Below are 9,634 nucleotides of genomic sequence, written 5' to 3'. Positions count from 1 at the left end.
ACTACAGAAATGGAACAGGTGGTCACTGTACTTCTGTAGTAGGAAATAACCCATCTGCCTTACAGAAATAAAATATGGATCTGTACCGCATGAAAGCATTCTCAGTGGTCGCACCACTATTTATCTGACTGCCTCAATGCAGCATATGATCATACAAGTATATCTGGCGTTGCCTTAACGTAACAAAAGAATAAACACATCTCTTAGGTTGCTTCAAGCAACAAATAAATAAACAATTATCTCTTAGGTTGCCTCAATGCAACAGATAATCGTACAGTAAGTACTTTACTCTTTCCTTTCTCTTTCATAATTACAAATATGCAAGCAGGACAAGACCCACGCCCTTGCCAACAAACTCATAAACCAAATAATCTTTTCTCAAAGAATCAGTAAAGTTATCGTCTTTAAACAAGTCTTAAATATTCGTTTTAAATACAACCTTATATTTTTATAAAAATTCGGACATAACCTCCTCTAAAAATAGAACTTAGCCACCCTTATAGGTTCCCTCTTTCTCAATATTTCACCAACCTTTTATCAGCATGTACTACAATAGTACATTCTCAAAAACATTTGAAAATAATATAAGAATCTTTTCTTAAGATCCACACCCAAGGTAGTTACCAAAATAACACTAGCAGCCTAATTTCAATTCTGTTTTTAAAATACCAAATGAATTCGGAATTGCACAAACTTTATATCTGCATGACCGTCTCGGATTAACCTTTCTATTAAACTAAAAATCACAATTTTTTGCAGACTCTAGCTTCGGAAATATAAGAAAAACCGTGACTGCTCTATAGTGTCTTAAAACCAGATGACAGCAGCAGCGTATAACATTCGAAATTTCATATAAAATCCAAATTAAATCCAACCACCTTCAAAATTAATGTGGTTAAACATAACTTGTCCAAATTTCTTTCTCAATTAGTTCCCAGGTCATACCATTTTTAATGAAGGAGTTACGTAGCTTGGAAGTTAAGTAATTTTATGCTGAAGTCCGTTTTACAAATCATTGACACAACCTCTTCCAAGTCCCATAACTCACTTATTAAAACATAGAAAACCCTGAAATTTAAATCATATATATTAAACATACTCAAATTTTACCTCCAATTTGTTGTATCTCAATATCATTCTAAAATTAAAAATTATAAATTCTCAAATTTACTGACTTAGAAAACAAAACCTGATTTTACTACATAATACATCGTACTTTAAAAATCCATATCTTTAAAACCACAGCTTTAAAAATTCTAAATTTTTATGAAATTAAAGTACTAGGACCATAGTTTCATTTAAAATTAGTTCCATTTCAAAATTCAAACTGGAGAATTACTAATAGAGGAAACAAGTTTCTGCTGTGTTAAGCGTTCTGCAGAAAACCAGATTTGACATTCATAATTAAAAAATTCACCATAAATCATAAACTTAGTGAAAAAGCCTCAAATTCACCAGTCCAGCTTCCTATATCCCAAAGCTTAATCCATACTTGGTCCCACACAATTCCGATCATCACAGAATTAGTTATAGATTTTCAAAGTCTCCGGCTTCATTTAAAAGTAATGCAGAAAATCAAGTTTTACATTTTAACTTTGAAAAATCATAACTAGTTCTATAATTAATTCAAACTTCTTAAAATTGAATCCCAACAACAACTTTTATTATAGTTTACTCAGCCTTTACTCTCATATCAACAAAACCAATTACATTCACAGCAGCAATCCAAACTCAATTCATCAATTATCCATTCAACAGCTATTCAACAATTAACTCGGCATATTTCAATTTAATAAGTTACACCTAATTAATCATTATTCACAACAGCATCTATGTTCAATCACAGCTCAGAATAATCACAATGACTAACTAATTTCAAATACATTTCAAGTCATTCATGTTAATTAAGAAATTCTTAACCATTGTTAACTATTTGCACTTATCAAATAACTTTGTAGGCTTTCTAAATTAAAAATGTTTAACTTTAAAAATAAATCCCCTACCTCATTGTCGTAACTCACAGGAATCACTAAACAGAGCAGCTCCATCAACAGCGGCTTGTACCGCAGCGACCCAGGCAGCGGCGTTAACTGAACAGTAGCTCCGATGCTGGTTCCAGCAGCCACAAAATGGTTCCCAGTGACAACAACAACAACTTGAAGCAATTCTGAGCTAACAGAGAAGACAACCGAGATAGAGCAAGGCAAGGTGGAATAGGTACTATGGCTTTCGGTGAGCTTAGCTGCAGTGACAGGTTCTTTTACCACGATCGCATTTCTTTCCATGACAGACTTAACAGTGGCGACAACTTGTCAGCGGCAGCGGCTTCCTCTGGTGGCGGCTCGGACGGCAGCAGCGACCATGAAGGCTTCAGCGCTGGGGACTAGCCTCAACGGAGCTTCCCTGCCGCGTTTCTCTTCGGGCTCCTTGGTGGCAGCAGCAGCGACGAACAGTGGCAACGATGAAGCATGATGGCGACTTGGCAGCGGTGGCGGCAGAGCTGGACAGCGCAGAGTGCAGCTCCCTCTCCTTCTCCGATTCCAAGCTCTCTCTCTTCTCCCTTTCCATTTCTGCCTTTCTTTCTCAGCTACGTGGGTGTTGTATGACTATTAGGGGAAGGAAGTGTGGCTGATGGCTTCTGCTAAGGAGAGTGGGGGAGGGTTAGGGTTTCTTAATTAATTTGGAAATTAGGGTTTCTGATTCAATTTGGGAATTAGGGTTAGAAATTAGGGATTTTATAAAGGAATATGGATAGATATGAATAGATATTTTGATAAAATTGGAGGGTAGAGTAATTTTAAAACCAAATATACTCTATTAAAAATATTTAAGAACATTATTTATCAACATATTGCCAAGTTCAATTAATTATTTCTAATTTAAATTATAAAATGAACAAGTTAATTATATTTTGTAAAGTACAATTTAAATTCAAATATCAATTTTCTAGATTAAATAATATAAATCTCTATTATTTTTCTATCTCCGAAACTTTAATTTCAATTTATAAAATAATTAATTATAATAAAAATTGTACAAAAATATTAATTGGCTTAAACTTAAAGTATTTATAAATATCAATCTAATCATTTCTAATAAAATAATTTCTAGGAGTTCAAATTAATAACATAATTCATTCAAAATAGAATTTATTTAAATTAAATTATACAATTCTTCATATTTTTCAATTATCAAAATTATAATTTCAATTATACCAAATATCTAATAAAGATTATATAAAAATTATAATTAATTTAAACTTCAATTATCATGAAACTCCATTTAATTACCTTTAGTAAAATAATTTTCTTAAAATAAAATTATCAACAAATAAAATAAATCACAAATAACTAATTATTTGGTTTTCAAAAACTAGGGTTGTTACAGTTAGATTTTATTATTCTTGCATATTTACCATGCTTTCCTTTATTACCCACCAAGTGTTTGACAAAATGCTTGGTTGGGCTTTAGAGTAGACTTTGAGCATTCTTGGCTTGGAAAGAGTAATTAGGCAATCTTGAGTCATGAAAACCTAACCTATGTTGGTGATCTAGAATTGTTTGTTAATATCATTTTCATTGACTCTAATCTCTTGCTAATCCAATTAGTGAGTTGATTAGGATATTTGGATTGAGATTAGCTAGTCTTGTTAGACTTTCTCTCATGGAAGATAACCTATATCTTCTTCCATCATTGGGGATGACGTAATAAGATAAATTCTTGTTAATTATTATTATTAGTGACTAGGATGGAAAGCCTATGATCTCAATCCTTGCAATGAATGTCTCTCTTTAATAATTGTTTCTCTTTATTACTTGTCCTCTTTAATACTACAAGAATTTGACAAATTAGCGACGAATTTTTGCGAGAAATATTTTTTTCACTAATCTGTCACTAACTTGCGAGGAATTAGTGACACACTAACGACAATTAATGAGCGGTCACAAAATATCCGAACTTGAGAAAAGCGACTGATTAGCGAGAGATTCACAAATAAGTTTGTTTCTTGCAAATTGACTTTTGTAGCTAAAAAAAGAGCGGGGAAAATTTCCTCACTAATTTGTCACAAATTAATTAGCGAGTGACAATGTTCTAGCAAATAGTCACTTAGGGGTTTAATCGAATAGAAGTAAAGTAGCGAGGGATATTATTGTCACTATTCCGTCGCAAGTGTTTGATATACAATTAGCGAGAAACAATTCACACTCTAGTTTGTCGCTAAAAAAACTTTGTGCGAAAAGGCTAATTAGCGAGGAATAATGTTACTAGCTAATCCGTCACAAAGACTTGAAATGCATTTTGCGATGGACAATTTCCTAGCTAATTTGTCACATAATATTATAAAATTTAAAATTAGGGTAGCGACAGAAAATAGTTGTCGCTAAGTCGTCGCAACGGATAAATCATTCAGCTAGGAAAGTGTTCCTTGCTAATTAGTCGCTAAAGTGGAAATACGAATATTGAGCGCTTAGAACCTAAGTAGCGAGAACTTTGTGACCGTTTAACAACTGACACACTTCGTTCGTTGATTTTAAGTCGCTGATTAGCGGGCGAAATACAATTGTCGCTGAGTTGTCATAAGTTTAATTTAGCGAGCGACTTGGCAACTACAATCTTGTCACAAAGGAAAAGCTATATCCTACCTATTTTGTAGCAAATTACTTGCTAATTTCGTTAGAATCCGTCGCAGAGTTATAACAAATCCAAAGCTAACCAAGAAAATGTTGGAAGTAACTGGTCGCAATTGAGTCACTAATCAAAAGCTTATTCAGTGAGGAATTAGCGACTGCTTAACAATTGATAGACTTTCCTCACTTATTTCATGTTACTACTAATTTTTGAGGAAACACGTTAGTCATCCTTCTTCTGTCCTTATTTTATATTGCTACTAATCCCTAACCTCTATATAAATCCCTGGAAAATTCATCAAAAGTTTGAAGCAAATTTACCAAACACTCTAATGTAATTTGTCACAATTTTGTCACTAATCTAAAGTTATTTTAAAGGAGGGAATAATTAAAGTCCCAAAGTTGTGACTAACAATCAGATAGCTAGTTTTTAATAACTAATAACTTACAAACTGAGGAACCAAACCAACAAAACTCCAAAAAATACCCTTTCCCTAATTAAACCTAACCCTAACACATCACTAACACACACACAACGCCGCATTCACAAATGACACGTATCACCCTCTTCGCTCTCACAATCGTTCCCTCACTCACTCACTCACAATCGTTTTCTCACTCAGAGTGCTGCATGCACATAACACCACTGCTGCCACAAGCAGCGCTGCTGCCACTACTGTCACGCACAGAGAGCGACTAAGCGAGCCCTTCTTCTTGCACCTTCCGTCTTCGACAACCGAATTGCCATCATACTCCAGCCATCTGGGCCTTCGTCTCTGGTTTTTGGTTTGCCATCGTTGAAGCCATGCTGTTCGTGTGACCCTTCATCTACGTCGTTGAAGTCGTGACGTCCCTCTAGTGTTTCTTCTTCGTAGCCACTGACGCGTTATCGTATCTCCGTTACCAGCTCCATCATCTCTATCGTCTCACCATCTAGTGTGTTCTGTCGTCTTCCTCGTAAAAATACAAGCCTAATACTTGCTTACTATTTAACAGTTTGTTTAACAATTTGTCACTATTAAATGAATTGTTGCATACATGAAATGAGATTCAAATGTCGAATACTTGCTTACTATTTGTTTATATGATATATATTGTTCTATAAATTATATTTTAAAAAATTTTATTATATACAAAATATCTAATAATATATATTTAAATTAAACTAATTTGTAAGATTTTAGTCATGAAAACATAAATTATAAAATATAAAAATATTCTTAAATTAAAAGAGTAATACAAATTATTTTTATTTTTTTATTTTAATATAAGATTATTGACATTTACATAAATATTTTTGTATTTATTAAAAAAATCTTATCTGTCTTATAAAAGAGTTTTTAAATTTAAATTCTTTTTTTAAAAAAATCAAAATAAAAATAAAAAAAAAATAGTAACTCAACAAACAAAATAAGTTATATTAATTTAAAAAGTGTTTAATTTCAAAAATTGGAAACACACGCATAAGCGCCATCTCCATTATTTTAAATAAAAAATTGCATACTAAACTTCATTTTTAGCACTTCAAATTAAATCAGAGATTGAAATTTAGGGCACAATTTCAAGCTTTTAGCCCTCTCTCAACTCACGCCCTTGCCCTCTCTCAAGAGTCTCAGTCGTCTCTCATCTTATCTCAGCATTCTCTCACTCACTCCATTGTGCTTCCAGCCTCAGAGTCTTCATCGGATCAAAGCTCCTCAAAATCTTCTTGTTTGCGTCAAATGATGGGTAAAATCTTCTTCTCAGCGTCAAAGATGCTTCTAGGCGCTGCATTGCTTTTACGCACTGCACTGCTCCCCAGTGACCCTCAATGACGATGCCACCAACAGTGGCTGCAAGGTGCGATGGTCAAAGCGCCGGTGCTACCCCCTTCTTCCTCGCTGCCACCACCAATCAAGCGAAGGTTAGCCCAGCCACCACTAGAAGCCCCTGTGAAGCTTAGTCAGCCATCACCTCTGCTTGACCGCCCCTTCCTCTGTTCTCAAACTCAGGTTAACCAATGTTTTCTTTTTTCATTTTAAAGAAGAAATTAATTAAGGTTGATTCTGAACTTCTGATTGATGTTCTAAATTACTGATTATTTGGGTTGAGCTTGGGAACAAAGTTTTGTTTATTGTTTCCATTATTGTTTTGAATTTCAGATAATTGTTCTGATTATTAGTAAATTGATTATTATTTTGAATTCCGATTACCAGTAAACTGATTATTCCTCTGGTTGTTTGTTTTGAACTTTTTATTATAAGGTGAATTTGTTGCTTTGATTATTGTTATTATAAGGTTTCTTCTCTTGTTTTCTTCTGATTTGTTCTTATTTCAGTTGATGTGATTATTGTTGATTTTTCAGATTATTGTTGTGATAATATTTCTAATTATTGTTCTGTGGTCTGAAATTCTGATTTGTTACTGATTATTGCTGAACAACATTTTATTTCACCTTCTTGTTGTTTGTTTAGTAGAGAGTAATGGGTAGAGGAGAAAAGTGTATTTCTCCACGAATGATCGAGGAGAATAAAGCAATGGATATCGAAGCTGACAATATAATGTGGCTGGCTGATTGCTCCTGCTCCTGCTATTATTTTTGTTCTTGATTTTAATTTACTTTATCTTCACTACTATTCTGATCGCTGCTATTCACTTGGTTAGGAAGTTGTGTTGTTCTGTTTCTTTCTGCTTATGTTTATTAAAAGATACTTTCATCAACTTAAATATATTTGCTAGATATATTTACTATCAAGATAAACAATACTTTTAGCCATTGAAAAAATTCAACCATTACTTTATTCTGGAATCAGTTAAATTTGCTGATTTGGGACTCATTATTTTAGTTGGATCCAGAGCTAGAGTTTGATTGTGAAGTACACCTTCTAGGATTTCTTCCAAATGCTGGTGTAGTATTTGGTGTTTCTCAGAAAATGTCATTTTCAGTTGGTTCAGAATTTCCATATTTTGAGCCCTCTCCTCAAGCATAAACAATATTGCACTGTTTGCTGCGTCATCTTCTTCAGGTATTATAGTTATTCATACTAAGGATTGATAGTAAGGTGAACTGTACTGCAAATTTAGTTATTCTATGGTTAGTAAATTGAATTGCGTACAAATTTGTTGTTTTCTTTGGTTGGGTGCATGAGATGAAGTTGTTTGCTTTTGGCGCATCTAGTCACATATGCTTGCTTAACAAATTGAAACCTTATGAAAAATTTATTTTACTTTTAAAATATTTCTTATTTTCTTTGTCAGAATCTAAAATAATTTTAGATCTAATTGAATGGTCAATTAGTTATTGTTACTTTGTTATTTGTTCAGTGCAAGTTATGTTTTTTCTATTACGTGTTTTAAGGGATGGCCACTGGAGTGAACAAGATGCTGCAATTTTCATACCAGGAGACATAATCAACATTAAATTAGGAGATATCATTCTGGCCGATGCTTGTCTTCTTGAGGGCAATCCTCTAAGTGTTGATCAGTCTGCTTTAACAGGAGAATCTCTTCTAGTGACCAAGAACCCCACTGATGAAGTGTTTTCTAGATCAACAGTCAAGAAGGGTGAGATAGAAGCAGTTGTGATTGCCACTGGTGTGCACACCTTCTTTGGTAAAGTGGCTCACTTGGTTGACAGCGCTAACCAAGTTGGACACTTCTAGAAAGTGCTTATAGCAATTGGTAACTTCTTCATTTGCTCAATTGCTCGAGACGTATGACGACTATTAAGAAAATAGTTGGGATGGATGTCCTCTGCAGTGACAAAACTGTAACCTTGGCATTGAATAAGCTCAGTGTTGATAGAAACTTGATTGAGGTATTTGCTAAGGGTGTTAAGAAGGAGTATGTTATCCTTCTTGCTGCAAGGGCCTCTATGACGAAAATCAGGTTGCTATAGGTGCTGCAATTGTTGGGATGCTTGCTGATCCAAAGGAGGTAAATATAGTAAAACCACTCTCTTTAGGACAAGAAGGATACAGATAAAATGTTTTGATTTAATTCATAATTTAAATGTTTTGATTTAATTCATAACCCTTTGCAACTGCAAAGAAGATGTCGGGAAGAAGGTTCATGCAGTGGTTAATAAGTTTGTTGAGCATGGACTTCGGTCTTTAGGTGTTGCAAGATGCATATTGTAATTTAATTTCTAACTGTATAAAGGTTTTAATTTGTTGACCTTCCTTAGCTTTAACCTTTAAGGTGGGTAACATGGAGCACAATTCATTAGATAATGTATCCTCAAACATCATCAGTAATGGCATCAAATACAACAAAATGGTTCATGAAAATAAGCCATATAGAACTTAGTACCATTTCCACCCCAACAAAATTGGATGAACGGTAATTAATATATATATATACACAATGCTAATAACTATTTCTTTTTGTAATTTTCAATTAATTTTCATGTGTGAAACCAAACTGTATGATGAAGAAAGGTATTCATTTTTCTTACATCACCGGTTCTGTTTTATAGTACATAGTTATGTAGATTTTGAAAGTTCCCAAACATCTCCTTAAAGACTGTAATGAACACATTGAAATTTTATGTCCAACATCATGGTAGATCTAATAATAAAATAGGATAACACCTTCACCATACTATGCTTATACTTCTTTTGCTTCATGTCATGTGTATGTCTCCTTGTCAATGTTAAGTCTTATGCATTGATGTCATGCTTTTTATCTGCCATTTCTAATTCATTTTCTTTTGTCTTGTGATGACATGTTTTGTTATGTTGATGAGAATTATTGAAAATTGGCTGCTTCATTATGCAAATCCAAATGGTAAGCACATGAACTTCTATATTGGTAAGTAAATCATTACATATTAGGCTAAAAAAACTCATTATGATATACTTCATGTTGAACATGGAATATATTTACTTGCACTATTCCTTGAAAAATGATTCAGCTAATGCGTAGGCTCATCTTCTTTTCATTTTCTTGCTCATGCCTCCAAGTTTATTAAAATAGATGATTCTTCTCATATAATAATATTTCTACCTTGCCCAGGATCTCAGCAA

At 33.5% G+C, this 9,634-nt stretch overlaps 1 pseudogene; it reads left to right on the top strand.

Annotated features, from left to right (window-relative positions):
- The first annotated feature begins 6,472 nt into the window (after positions 1-6,472).
- On the top strand, positions 6,473-8,746 carry LOC110270897 (plasma membrane ATPase-like; annotated as a pseudogene).
- The last annotated feature ends 888 nt before the right edge of the window (positions 8,747-9,634 follow it).

Source organism: Arachis ipaensis, chromosome B1 (assembly GCF_059453495.1).
Source record: "Arachis ipaensis isolate K30076 ecotype BB chromosome B1, ASM5945349v1, whole genome shotgun sequence".
NCBI lineage: Eukaryota > Viridiplantae > Streptophyta > Magnoliopsida > Fabales > Fabaceae > Arachis > Arachis ipaensis.
Note: the sequence above shows the minus strand (reverse complement) of the source record. Positions and strands in the feature narration are given on the sequence as shown.